Source organism: Diadema antillarum, unplaced genomic scaffold (assembly GCF_040938485.1).
Source record: "Diadema antillarum isolate AM-2024a unplaced genomic scaffold, OU_Dant_1.0 scf00000083, whole genome shotgun sequence".
In the NCBI taxonomy this organism is placed as follows: Eukaryota; Metazoa; Echinodermata; class Echinoidea; order Diadematoida; family Diadematidae; genus Diadema; species Diadema antillarum.
In genome coordinates, this window is record NW_027270972.1 from 100,193 (window position 1) to 114,867 (window position 14,675).

The 14,675-nt window shown below is 40.3% G+C and overlaps 1 protein-coding gene across 1 annotated transcript in view; it reads left to right on the plus strand.

The window, feature by feature from the left end:
• LOC139717842 (protein FAM53A-like) overlaps positions 1–14,675 on the plus strand; it is a 107,166-nt gene that overhangs the window by 66,205 nt on the left and 26,286 nt on the right. The window lies entirely within an intron of this gene.

Here is a 14,675-nt window from a genome sequence, read left to right on the forward strand (position 1 = left end):
TGCACCAAAACATGCCACTAAGGTACAGTCTGGATGACTCTGGTTCGCTCTGACACGGTACACTCGGGCGCAGTTCGCTCTATTTTGCACTGAACGCATTCTAAATTGCATCGGCTGTACCAAAGTCATTCTAGTGGTTATTGACCTTATGAGCAGATCTTATTGCAATCTAATCTGACTTATGTCCCCTACTGCCTTCATTTTGAATCTGCAATGTATCAAAGTTAACAATGAAATATGATCTTTGCAATGTACTGGTATGCTGTAAGTCATTTTGATTGCCACTTTTCCTTTTTTCATGTGACGTACATTGATCATAACATAATCACTCGACTGGGAAATGTCAGCTGTGCAAATAAACCACAGGCAACTGAGACATTTGTCAGAGAATGAACACTAAAATGCCTTGCACCCCTTTCAGACAAGAGAGTTCTCATGCAGATATAATGGTATATGTACGTATGATGTATGAATATAGGATGTTATTATGTGTCTGACTGCCCACATTTGAATAGGGCTTATATGTCGTATGTAGGAACAATGGTTGGAGCGTTTGTTTCAAAGCACGACATACATTCACCCAACAAATGTGTATTCGTGTCTGAATGCTGTCATAATATATATTGTATGAGTAGGCTGGGCTTACTGTAAAACGAGGAATTTTCGCATGCACTTTAATTTCGTGAATTTCGCGAGTGCCAAGATTCGCGAAATTAAAATGCACGCGAAAGTTCTTGTTTGCACTATATGCATTGAACACCAGTAGCACTTCGCGAAAATTTCATTCCACTAAAAGGGTGTCAGTTCCAATTCGCGAAAATTTCATGCCGCGAATATATCATGTTTTACAGTATTCGCAGTGTGTGTTAAAGGAACCAAAACCCAAAGAGGAATGTGGATTGAGGGAAAGCAGCAACATTAGTAGAACACATCAGTGAAAGTTTGAGGAAAATCGGACAATTGATGCAAAAGTTGAGAATTTTTAAAGTTTTGGTGTTGGAACTGCTGGATGACGAAACTACTGGAGGTTATAATGTTATGTGTGGACAACAATATAAAGAAAATATAAAGAAATTCCACAAAAATTCACTTTTCTTGCAAAATGAAAGAGCACTTGACTAAACCGCTTTTAGAAAGCAGGGGGAATAATTGCTACCAGTAACATATGTCAGTATCAAGTTGATGGAATATGTAATTTTCATGAAAAATGAATTGAACAGAGGGGAAAAAATCAATGCAGCCAAGATTCGGATCTTGCATGTACATGCATAAAACCCAGGGAAAGTTTCTGGTGTCAAGCTATTACCTGCCTGTTATTGATTCTAGCTGCTGGTAGGGTTGATGTCTCTTGAAGAAAAAGAGAAGATCATTTCTTTTAATGCAGTGTCTTTTTTCTGACCTCTCCTTAATCCACCGCACCATTTGTCCTCCATGTTTTTTTCTGAAACATGTGGTTAAGATTTTCTGTTGCATTAAGTTCCCTCATATGCTGGAAAGGAAAAATATGCAACAAAGAAGAACCACACAAAGACAAAAAGAAATCCAGGTACCTGTAGATGTGAGGGACCCAGAAAGGGGATTTACAGGTCTCTTCAAAGACTTTATAGGCCTTTCCTTTGCAATATAAACTAAACTTTTCTTCATTTTGAATCTGTCTCTAGTTTCCGTCTTCTCTCTATGCCATTTGCAGCCCATCTCGGGGGCTCCCATTTGAATCCGCTTCTGCTCGTTTTCAGGCGGTAGTTTGTGTGCCCTGTCTTATCAGTTGTCAATTTGGGCAGGTCAAGTGCCTACAGCTGTATTTGCTTGTGTAGAGAGTTTTAGAGCTACTTGTATAGCATGCATGTGTGTGCGTGTATTTGTATGTGTGTATATGTGTGTGTGTGTGTGTGTTTGTGATTATGTGTGTTTGTGCCTCCTGCATAATCGTGAAAATGATTGAAATGGCATGCTTCGTAAAACTCGGTGTTTGTAGGACATTATCAAGAGCCAATGTCTCTGCCCTCTGCAGTGTATAGACTGTGAACCATACTCCCCGAGAGAGATCAAAATGTCATGCGTTCACACCGTTTTCTAGTTCTTTTTGAGGCCATGCCAGCTATGTTTCAAGGCAGTTCTTTGATGGCTATTATCTCTATGGTGATATCTATATTTCATCAATTTCATGTCCTGCTGATGAGTTTTATTCAGTCATATCTGACTGCATGAAAGCATCTCCAAGGGAATGTTACCTTAAGATTTTCCATGTTTCACCCGGGGCAGGGGATCAATGGGTCGGTTTTCCTTTAAGCCTGATCTGAATATTGTGAAGGGAAAAAAAAAAGTGCTGAACAGCCTTGAATGAGGCTATGTCTGAATCAATGATGTTATACAGCCACATGTGGATCTTTTTCCTGCAGTTTGGGTTGCGCACCAGTGAATCTGACAAGTGTCGCCAGAGTATTGATCCGGTCACGGTGAAAGACGCGGCCGCCCCGTTGCGGCCGGTCGTATGAATGCAGAAGACAAGTCAAGGATCAGAAGGAAACCGGGTAGACTTGGCCGTTTCATAAGTGAGCGGGGAGAGAAGCTGTGGAACTGAAGCGTGGAGGAAGTGGAGACCGTTTTGTAAAAATATCTGGGCCCTGCAGATTGTCAAGGCTTTTAAAGAAAACTCTCGGGCAGGAAAGGGGCATCTGTGTTTTCACGCGGTCAGATGTTTGCCTGATGCAGCAATGAGACATCCCGTGCCAAATGGACGTGCATTATGGACGTCCAGTATTCACAAGTAGTTCTCTACCCTTTTTAGATGCTCTGAATAGCTGATGGCATAGAATGTGTAACAGTAACACTTGTGTGTAGCATTAGCATGAAGATAGAACCACTATGTAGCAGTGATGCAAGTAGCGAAGGGACTTTTTATTCTTAGTGCAGTGTCATGCTGTGTTCTAATTGGCATTTATTTAATTAAAAGTAAAATGAGACTGCTGAAAGAATGATACAAGTTTAATTAAAAAAGGATTTGCAATAGAAAAATGGATCATGAAGGAAAATTATCTTAAAAACTGTTCTTGATATCACTCTCAAAAATGGGAAAATAGTTTGTACATTGTAGCTTCTGTAGGCAGAACTGAAAAGCCTAGATGCTATTGAAAGTATGGTACAATAGTCAAAAAAATAAACTAGGATTAAGTATACATGTTATACTTAACGAAATATTTTACCTACATTGTATATATTGGACAGGCATGAAAGGACTAATGATACTTTCACATGATTGGTGTTCAATCTTACTTCAGTGCTTCAGTGATATATGCAATATTTGCACATTTACCCTTCTTTGGTCCATGGTAATTCCTTCTCCCCCCCCCCCCCCTAAAAAAACAGAACAACAAAAACAAAAACGATATTCAAGCTACGTAGAGTAATATTCAAATTTATTGTGCAACATCCCATTGACAGTGAGTGTATGATATTCAGTGAAGCACATCATAAGTCATCTACAGCATGTAATCTGGTGTTGGTACTCTCTCTAGCCTCCACAAGGTCGTTATTCGGTATCATTGAGCCTGTCTGTTGACAGCTATTGATCATACATAGTGTGGGATTGATTGGAATGACAGAAATGGGTGGGTTTGTCAGGAACGAAAGGATCGCATGATCATCAAGTTTATACATTTTTTTACTCGCAGACGGGCATGCAGAGGGGAAATGGGATTGAAACCTACACAGAACTGCCCCACCCCCTTTTTCTGAGGGAATAAAAAAACAACCAAACAAACAAACCCAGAGCATTCAGTTCAGTGACCTGTGTTAGAGCCAAATGTAACCTCCCCAAGCTCTTTATGGTATGAAATCTCACGTAGTACCACTTCACGTGGATATTTAGCCAAGTTTCCAAACTGTGAAATTCACTTTTGAAAGTCATTTTCATACATGTAGCTGTTTGGATCGAGTTGAGGATAAAGTTTGTTTGACAGGATATCCCATAGGTAAAATACATTCTTGGAGTTTGTAACACTCAAAGAGCTGTAGTTTTCAATAATTATGACTAGTTAGGCAGAAAGTGACACACTATTGATAACAGCTCATGTGAAGGTATGAATATGAATTTCTATTGGAATGTAGTGTTTGTAAATATGCTACGTAAACACTCAGTATAAACACTTCATAATGTGTTTTCATATATATGCCTTTTATGTAGATCTCACCATCTATGTACAGTGAGGAAAAAAAGGTGAATTTTGTAACATATGTAGTATGAAATACCACACTTTGAAAAAGTGAATACTCTTGATGAGGTCAGAATGATCAAATTCTAGTATTCAGCATGGATTGGATTTCTATCACAACTTGAGGTAATGCAGTTCAAATGACGTAACTTGATATTCCTTTACTGAAATTTCTGTTCAAAATGTTTAGAAAGACAGGGGAACAGAAAAAAACACATCACTAAATTGTAAAATCCTCTTTTGACATGCTCTAAGCCATACACAGGTAATTGTTTGTGCATAATATCCATATGTTTTGCTTTGAATTTGGTGTATTTCTCTGTTTATTTTGCAAAGACAAACAAGCAAACATGACATTTATAGAATTGCAGTTTGTCAGCACAGTCCTTTGATGTGACTGAACAGTTTCTGTGGTAAACTTATGTTAAATTAGCTGTTGAAGTTTTCCTGATGAGAAATTTTCTTTGCCGTTGAATGATACATGTCTCGACCATTGTCAGGAGAATGAAAACAACCTTTCGTGTCGCACGTTATGATGTCATGTAACTGTGAATTTACATTTATAGCACGTATTAGTCACAGAAATTCCTTTCACCGAACATGGTTGTGCCGTTGACATTTAAAGATTCTGCCGCTGGAAGAGATCAGAACATTGACAGGGAGAGATCCAGCAAGGTTTTGCATATGAGGAGGAGACCGTACGACAATATTAGCACTCATATTGCTATCAGTAGATGCTTACACATGAAACCATCCATCCACAAACATTATTCACGGGTGGAAGCTACCGAAGCTATAACTCATATCTAGTCTTGTGTATAAGTGTGCGTCTGCACCTATGCCACGCTTATCTCTGCAAATTAGAGAGGAACAAATGATCAAAAGCAATAAGCGTATTCTTCCTGGAAAAGACCACATGCTGCATACGCCGAATATTTCGCGAGGTTTTTATTTTCGTGAATTTCGCGAGTCAGCTGCTATTCGCGAAATTAAAAATGCGAAAATATTGACTCTAATGCTGATATGAATGTGACGTATGCGTATTTCTCCGTTCAGTACAAGACTCCACGATTGCGAATTTAACCACTCGTGAAATTGTCGGGAAGTCCCGATTCGTGAAAATTTGGACTCGCGAAATATATGGCGTATACAGTACATGGTACCTTTGGTATATCATATATCATAGCTGAGAATGGAATTTGCTCTGTTGGAATTTGTGTCTATTCTTGCATCCACAAACATTCACAATTTTCACAGATGGCCATTTGTGAAATGACAGACATGAACACACACACACATACATGACAAACACATACACACACACACACACACTCTTTCTCTCCTACAGACATGCATACAATTCATATCAAGAGTCAGCCATATCAACATTAGATGAGGGATTTTCACTCCAAGAAGCAAAGTCTGTGGAGGCACACACAAGCTGTCAGTAGGTGTAAAGCATCTGTTGAATAGAGCTGAATTATTATGGCCCAATCATGAATGCATAAATCATGCACAATAATGTTGCATACATGGCACTCTATAGAGCATCGACATGTACAATGTAATAGAGATTGGCAATACAAAAGCTTATAGTACAAAGACGCCTTGGCGATGTTCCAAGAAAATATCCCTGCACCGGCTGACTTTTTAGCCCAGATTTGCTCAGCTCATTAAGTATGGCAAGAGCATTCTATTTGCTCGTAATACAGCGGTCAATTTGCAGTTAAACTGGCCAGACACCACAGCCGCGGAGGAAAGTTTGGTCATTTAGTGGACGATGGAAGGTTGTTCACCCTGTCCCGAGTGAATATCCTTTTGCTTCTCCAGTCCGAGTTTGTGGTCAAATTGATCGCCAATTTGCACGTCAGGTGTGCTTCTGTGGCAGCTGCCGCATCATGGAACCAAGCTGGCTTATTTTTGTGTTGCGTTTTTCTTGTCCTCATAATGTCGTTTCTTTCCAATACTCTCATTTATCATGAGGTAGATGAAATATTTCTTAGGTAGTCATAGTTTTTGTTGTTGACTTATGTCATGACGGTCTTTAAACTCTGTCGAAGCATCCAGATTTATGGCTTAATAGTCATTGGGATGAATATAGCATCATGCAGCTGTCTCTGTCTGCTAAACTGCGTCACATACACAGTAGAAGCCAGGTCATTGCAGGCACATGTCGCCAGCTACCCCAATTCATCATAGATTTTTGAAAACATGGATGGATTCCCATCACATAAATATTTAGATGCAAGTTAGCACACATATTATGCTCAATTAGAGCTACAAATTTTGTATGTTGGGTAATCGCAGTTTGTAGTGAAGCTTTTCGATACTGCTGGCAATCATACTGCCTAAGAAGTCAATAGTATTTAAGGATTGTGGTCGTCACAAAGGGGGGGGGGGGGGTGTTAATTGAGTATCTAGGTGCAACAATAATGATCAGAGCACATTCCAAGACACATCTTCACGTCCATTCAGTGGATTTCAAGAGCCGGCTTTTGTGCTTTCTCCATTCAGACAACTGTTCTTCCATTCACGTGGTACTAGTAATTGTGACCCCACAAGAATCTCTTGTTAATCAAAAAGCTGCAGTGTCAGTCACAGTTTTCAAAAGAGCCCATCACTCTGCTAGAGATGGCTTTATGTCAGCATCTATTGCATGCATATAGGGGGGTTTTGAGTTGTATCACCTTCTGTTGGTTTAATTTGTGAACGAAAAGCAGTTACAGCATTGCAAGATGTCAGGAATGTATGTATGGGGACATTTGCACAAACTCGGCATCTCATGTAGATGGCGAGCAATGGGCTTCACCGTCATCTCCTTTCCCTCTTAAGGCTTGGCAAATAAATTAAAAAAAGAAGATGTAATGAATGGCTGAAATGTTAAAGATTGCAAAATGGGGACATTATTGCTTGTGAGTCACGCAGCCCAATGTGTCGTTACCCTTCAGCCCATTCCCAAACCATATCCCATGGACTGCATCTCTGTCTAAATGTGGTTGATACATGTAGATAGCAGGAGGCACCAAATTCACAGGTGTGCACAGATTGGTATCTTTCATCCAGAAGTGTTTTTGATTTTTTTTTTCAAGCAAAATAAAACAAAGCCGGGCATGTTGTAGCTATTTGAAACTAAGTATGAAGACTCATGTACACAAGCGAGTTGCGGTGTAATTGCATGCCACTCACACACACTGCACAAGGCATGTTATTGGGCTGGTTTTCACACACACACACAAAGGAAACCTAAGATAAACAAATTGTTGCACCATGATACAAAATTACAGTTGTTAGTGACCTGTTTTGTGTCCACACTCAAGAATAATGTTTTTTTCATCACATTTAAAAGAACCCTTTTTTTTTTTTTTTTGGGGGGGGGGGGTGTTATGTGTGAATGTATGGGCCATGAGTAATACTGATACAATCATCAATGGGCGGAGTTATCTACAGTAGTTATGAGTTTCAGTGGCCGATAAACCATGAACTAGGAGTATATGCAGCAGTGATAGATGAGAAAGAAGATGACATAGCTAAGAAGGTTGCTTTTAGAGGATGGCTGTGACAGCTTTTTTTCCGAGCAAGCAGGCGGTCATGAATTTTTAAAAGGCCTCCGGGACCGTGAAGCTATGTTCCAAAGTCGTCCCCTCGGTGTTGCCTGCCCTTGCCATAATATTGTCTGCCAACCAGCCAGCCAGCCAGCCAGTCAGGGTGGGTTCGGGGATTGCACTCAGCCTGCACTCTGCTCGCAAAGTGGGGCACCTGCTTAATTAATGGACATAGAGAGGGCCCCCATGAAGGCACGAAAGAGTTTTTTTTAAGGCTGCAGGGAGGCATGATGTATGTAAGTAGGGCACGCTGATCAAGCCAAATGAGCCACCAAAACAGGGCAGGGATAAAGGTGGATGGGACGCGTCCCAATTCCAACAGTAGGGGCTGGACATCAGCTCCCTGGATCATGCCTAGAGCTGGGTCAGCCCGTGTGAGGGCTGGTCAGACGTCTTTCTGTGCTTCATTAATTTCTTTGCACATTTATTGTTGTTTTGTCTTCCTAGAGATTTTTCCTTGTTTTGAGTCAACATACATATACCCATTATGCGTCACAGGCAGGCATGAAGAAGAAAGATCACTACAGAAAATATTCATTTTCATTATGAAGAATCACTTTTATGACATTTTCTCTTCCTTCAGCATGTGAAAATTCTTGTGCACTTATAGCTGTTGAGCTGCACAGTTACAAATTGTACATGTAAGATCTCATGCATCATGAAGAAAAGAAAAGGAATACTAGGAATGATTACTACAAAACTTTAATCTGTAGTAGAGGATGAAATCTTGTCACTTCAGGCAGCCGTCATGTATCTTTCTGCACATAAAAACGTATCACATGTGTTCAGAAATTGTCACATCGGTATCCCTCTCATTTGCTCAAAATTATTGCTGCAAAGTAACATTTTTTTTTGGCTATGGATGCAAATCGAACTTTCAAGACTTGTAGAAAGTTGCCTAAAGCCTGTTGGATGCTATGAAGGACTATTTTGCTACATGGTAGACGACATCTGTTGAGTCAATGATACCCATTTGTTTTGAGATGATGGAAGGCTCTTAAGTTTTGTCATCATGCCATGGATCAGTTACAACTGCTAGACATGTTAATCATGCACCTACATCCTGCATGATAAAGATAGACATGAAATTCAGTACTTTTCTGGAGAAGAATGGTTAGAAAGTCCATGCTTTGCAGAAGGCTTACTGAAATATAGTATGAGTTCTTTCTGAAAACTAAACCTTATAACCATGGTCATGGAATTTACGTTTTGCCTTCAGCTCCCCACACACAGAAAAAAAAAAAACAGAAAGAAAGAAAGAAAAGGAAGAAAAGATAAATGCGAACTCCGGACACACACACAATATTGATGCGCAGCTTTGCAGGCTGGTAAAGCTCTCTTTGAATGCGTTGCACGCAAATGCGATAATCTGTTTTGAAGGCATCATCTTTGAGGCTATTTCTAAAGGTCAGGCCAACATTAACGGTAGATTTAGGCATTTCACCAGACTCGTGATACAGAGCTCCTGGTATATCGAGACTGAACGCGTACCGCGAAACCCAACCCATTTCTACAGTGAACAGGAAATTTAATCGCTGCATAATCCAAGCTCCCAATTTTGAATGCCACAAGCTGGAGAAAGCTCGCTTGTGAGGACATCTCCCGTAATATTCCATGTCGACGACTTTTGTCGTGCTTCTGCATTGTAACACAGCTTATCCTTCGAATACTTTATAATCGGCTTCATTTGCTGGCTCAAATGCAGTGGAAAATTAATTTCTTAGTTTCTCTTAATGCTTTTCCTTTTTCTTTTTTCTTTTTTTAATGTGATGTTGGGCCTGTTGAGAAAAGACAAGCTTCACTTGTAGTTGTCCTACTAGTACAATACTTTACCTCCAGCACCATTTCTCCTTCTTATGCTCTCTTTCTCTCTTTTTTTCTCTGTCGTTCATCTATGTTTCAAGACATCCATCTCTTTGTGCTGTATTTTTCTATTGGTCCTTCATATCTTTTTTTTTTTCAGTTGACATGTGTACCTTTAAGGCACAGATGATGTCCAGTGGCTGATGAGAAGATGACAATATCTCATTCCCAGAGGTCACCCCACAGTATCAGCATGAGGCAATAATTGTCAGTTTTGATGGATGTTAGCCTGGCTAGTGTTTGAGGTGGCATGACAAAAAAAGGAAGAAGAAGAAGAAGAAAAGATTGTTTGCATGATGACAAGGAAGATTGGAATCAGGCTGAAGACAAATAGGAAAAAAAAAATGAATGGATGAATGAATGAATGAATGAATGAAAAAAGGAAAAAGAAGGAATTGTAGATGAAATGATTGATTGAGACTGTGGGATAGTAAGAATTGTAGTGAAAACTTGGAAGGGCAAATAGGAAAAATATTTCTATATCTTTCTCATCAAACCGTGATGTTAGACCTAATTCACCATTGGCATATGAGCTCAAAAAACCCTCAGAAGAAAAAAAATCAAAGTAAAGGGAAAATTCAGAGTCATATCTGACATTCATATTTTTTCTTTTTATTTCTTTACATAATTGTAATAGATGATGATATGTACCTTATTCACTGTAAATTATATTTATATCAAATCAGCAAGAGTAGCTAACTGCCAAAGAGTTTTCCCACAGCTTGAACATAGTCAACTTGTTTTCCATCGAATAAAACAACTGGCAAGGCTGGCTTTACCTAATAAGGAGGAAAACATACAGTCAATGTCACCAAGATAAACCTCACATTTGTTATACCACAGCTGCACTACATGATTTTATAAATAGTAGGCTGATGTAACGCAACTGGGTAGGGAATAAACAAAATGAAAATGTAATCCACACCAGTCAAACTTTAATGAGAAAGTGACAAATTCACTGAACAGAAAAGAACATTTTAGAACGACCACTATTCATGTCATTACAAAGGTTTTGGAAAGGTTGTCAAGAAAAATGTGAAATTCACCTATCTGAGTTTTATGTGTAAGGGACAAATCACCAATACACATAATAGGGTTCCTCAAGTATTGCACATTTTATAATGAGCGCATCAAGCTTTTAAATGTATTATTGCACATTTTATAATGAACTCATCAAGCATTTTGATAAATGCATTATTGCACATTTTATAATGAACACATCAAGCATGTGAATGCATATATCCAGCCAAGGCATGTCTACTGAACATACTATCTGGAATAGAGAACATGAGAACATGAGAATCTGAGGATTTTTCTTTTGTTGCATCATTTTCCCTTTGGGGAAAGGAGCTCTCACCATAAAGTATGCTGTAGAGGTGAATCAAATGCTTCAGGTCCTCACATACAGTGCTTGGGAAGAAGGTTCTACAATTTCTGACTCTCTCGGTTCTACAATTTCTGACTCTCGCTCCAACAGACAAGAGAAGCTTGAAAGGGAAGGGAAGGGAAGAAGACGTGAAAACATGATGACACGCTGCAGGCCAGCCGGTGGCATCTCTCATTTTCCAATTATCATCTTCTCTCTGCATTTGTCTCTCCCCCTCTCCTGTCTCCCTTGCCCCCCCCCCCATCTTTAGTTTCCCCTTTCCCTAGCCTTCCCCCACCCCACCCTCTCCTCTCACACACATACACACACACTCCACTTGTTATCCTTTCCCTTTCATGCTGCTTGGCTGCTGCAGTCGCAGCCAGTTGTCGGTGAAAGAGCTAGTGTGGTAGGGTAACGTCATATTTCAGCAATTTTCCATGGTGGCTTCTACTGCCAGCGAGCAATTTTACCTCAAATTACACTTCTTCCTCTACCTGTCAAGTCTTTCCCTCACCCTCCCATCTACCCAGTCCCCCTCCCCCCCCCCCCCCACCCTTTCATAAATCTGGGGATGCTATTGGCAGCTGGATTTTTTTCGTCTCGATTTTGATAGGATTTCTATGTTTTGCTGTAAAGCTAGAAGGCAAGTGGGGAGAGTGACCCCATGCTCACCCCAGCCGCGATGGTATATTCCCCGTGTAATGCCTTTCTGCTTTAACTACCTTTCAAAATGACTTGCAACCAAGGCTGTTCTTTGTTAGTCAAAGAGATGGCAACTAATCTTCTTCCGAATTGTGAAAGACATGATATTCATGACTTAGATGAAAAGAAAAAAACAAACCCACAGCCCCCCCCCCCCTCCCCCCCCCCCAAAAAAAAAAAAGAACCAACCCAGGTGGTTGGCTATTATGGGAGACTATATAGTCTTTAGTGATTGGATTCCATTTGCACACTTTTTTTTTCTTTATCCAACTAGCCAGACAATTATTCATAAATTATTACTTTCCTACTCAGACAATTTGTACTAAGCATCCTTATTCTCAGGCTGTATGTGCCCCATATACTCAGGCGTAGTAACAACTGAATGCGCCAGAACATTATGCCATGAAAAATGCATCATGATTATCATGAACCTCAACGCTACATAGACTGTAAAGAGCCACATGCACTTAGACAAATGGTGCTTAAAGTACATTCATAATTCCTGTAATGGCTAGGAAGTTTATAATGTAGTGATCAAAGAAATGGCGGCTGGTATAGAAATAGATATATATCCATTCATTTCTTTTGTAGGTGAGCAATATTCTTATACTTGTCCATTTGTGACTTTATGTAGCACATAGGTAGCCTGCTGTGTGTATATTATATACACATTTGTGTATCCACACATGTGTGTGTATATCTCTGCATATCTGTGTATATATTTGTGTGTATCTACATATGTATGTATGTATGTGTGTGTGTGTGTGTGTGTGTGTGTGTGTGTGTTTGTGTGTGTTCTACCTTTCTCATCATCAGCAGCCAAGCATGTTTCTGACCCCTGCCTTCCCACAATTCCACAGCAACATTTCCATGGATTTACTTCCCAGATGCACAACACATACACATTTTTCATGTCTTCCCTGGCCCCTCTCCTCCCCCCCCCCCCACTTTTTTTTTCTTTTTTTGGCAGACCACATTCTGTGTAATAGCTTAGATTTGTCTAATTTCCTGTTTATTGCCACATGAGAGGATGGTGAAGAAGGGATGGGGGGAAAATTTGGGTAGAGAGAGGGGGGAAAAAGATGATTGTATGGCCACAGGGAGTCCCGCGCATAAATCACAGGTTGAGGCAGGAACTCTGCACAGTTTAGAAAATGAACGAGCACAATGTAAGCTCATCTCACCTCTAAAGGTGTTACACTTACTGGCTGACTGAATGCCCGTTTGACAAGAGAGCAGGTCTGAAACTTGCTGGTCACGGCAGGATGATCCCGAATTAAAATCTGCGATCGAAACTAATTGTTGGGATTCGCTCATGAATAGCCAAAATAAACCACCTTTACAGTGTTCTTGTTATCTTCACAATGGGATAGTGTTGCCTAGCAAAGCTATACTTCTCTTAGGGGAAACAGACTGATATTGAACTTAAGCGTTTGTGGAAAGTAAATGTTATGAAGAGATTTGTTATGGCAACATATCGAGGTAGAGTAAAGGGCAAAACAAAAAGCTTCATAACTGCAATGGGATTTCTTAACGCATGCAGTAGACACTGTATAATACTGGCAACTGCACTATAGGCAGCAGTATTTGCAGGAACCCTGATCTGTATGTGCAACACTGACCTAGAAGGGGAAGGTTGAAGGGCTCTGACATGGTAAACGCACACTGTGTCATTATTCACACAAGTTTCTTTGTGGAGATTTACCATCAAACATTCACGTGGTGTTGTGGTTAGCTGTAGCGGCTGGAAAGTTTTCCAGGTCGGTTCGGATGCCCATGGTTTGATGCCAAAATTAGCTTCCGGTGCCATTCCATGTCCCGAGCTCATCCTAGGCCTGGGTGTAGATTGGGTTGTATTTTTTGCTCCTGTAGTCACAGATAGCATCATGACACAGGCTTGTTCATCCCCTTATTCTGGATCCATCAAAGTTGGAATAGTAAAAAGAGAAGTGGCCAAGAGTTGATGGAAATCTATGGCCCATCTCTTCTTGTGGCGTTTCTATAATACCCGGGATGAAAGAGAGGATGTTGGTGTACAAATATATTACATGCTAGTGCTGGAGGTAAAATTTGAAAGGATTATGAACACCCAAGCCATATAATTTATGTATGTGAGCATGCCTCAAACTTTTTACCACTCCCTTAAACCACTCCCCCCCCCCCTCTATTTTTTCCCCTCAGACAGCCTTGTATCATGCACAACAGAGTCAGACACCTCAAAAGACAGATGAACTTGAAAAATACAAATTGAAGATTATGTGCACACAGAGAAAGAAATTGAGAAAAGCATAAGAGAAGTGAGACAAGCAGAGGGGGGGGGGGGGTGACAGAGGGACATAGGCCCAATATGTTAGAGAGCTAACTACACATAGGAGAGGAAAGTAGAACATGAGAGAGATATAGACAGACAGACAGACTGACAGATTTACAGACATATTACAGAGCTATAGACATGCGCAGAGAATGGAAGAGAGGTGGAAAGATGAGTGGAGGGATGGAAAGAGGGATGAAGGGACCACATACTTAAAAAGACAAAATAGATGGAATGAGTGCGTGCATGTGTATGTATGTATGTATGTATGTCTCTGTGTGCATGTGTATGTATGTATGTATGTCTGTGTGTGCATGTGTCTGTATGTGTGTATGTCTCTGTGTGCATGTATCTGCATGTGTGTATGTCTGTATGTGTGTATGTCTGTATGTGTGTATGTCTGTGTGTGCATGTGTCTATGTGTGTATGTCTGTATGTGTGTATGTCTGTATGTGTGTATGTCTGTGTGTGCATGTATCTGTATATGTGTGTGTGTGTGTGTGTGTCTTTGTGTCCGACGTACTCTCATTTGAAGCAGGAAATTCAGAGTGATAGATGTGGCCTGTCGTTACACGGACTTACCCTGTGTGATCCCTTGCCCGTGCATAGACTGTCCC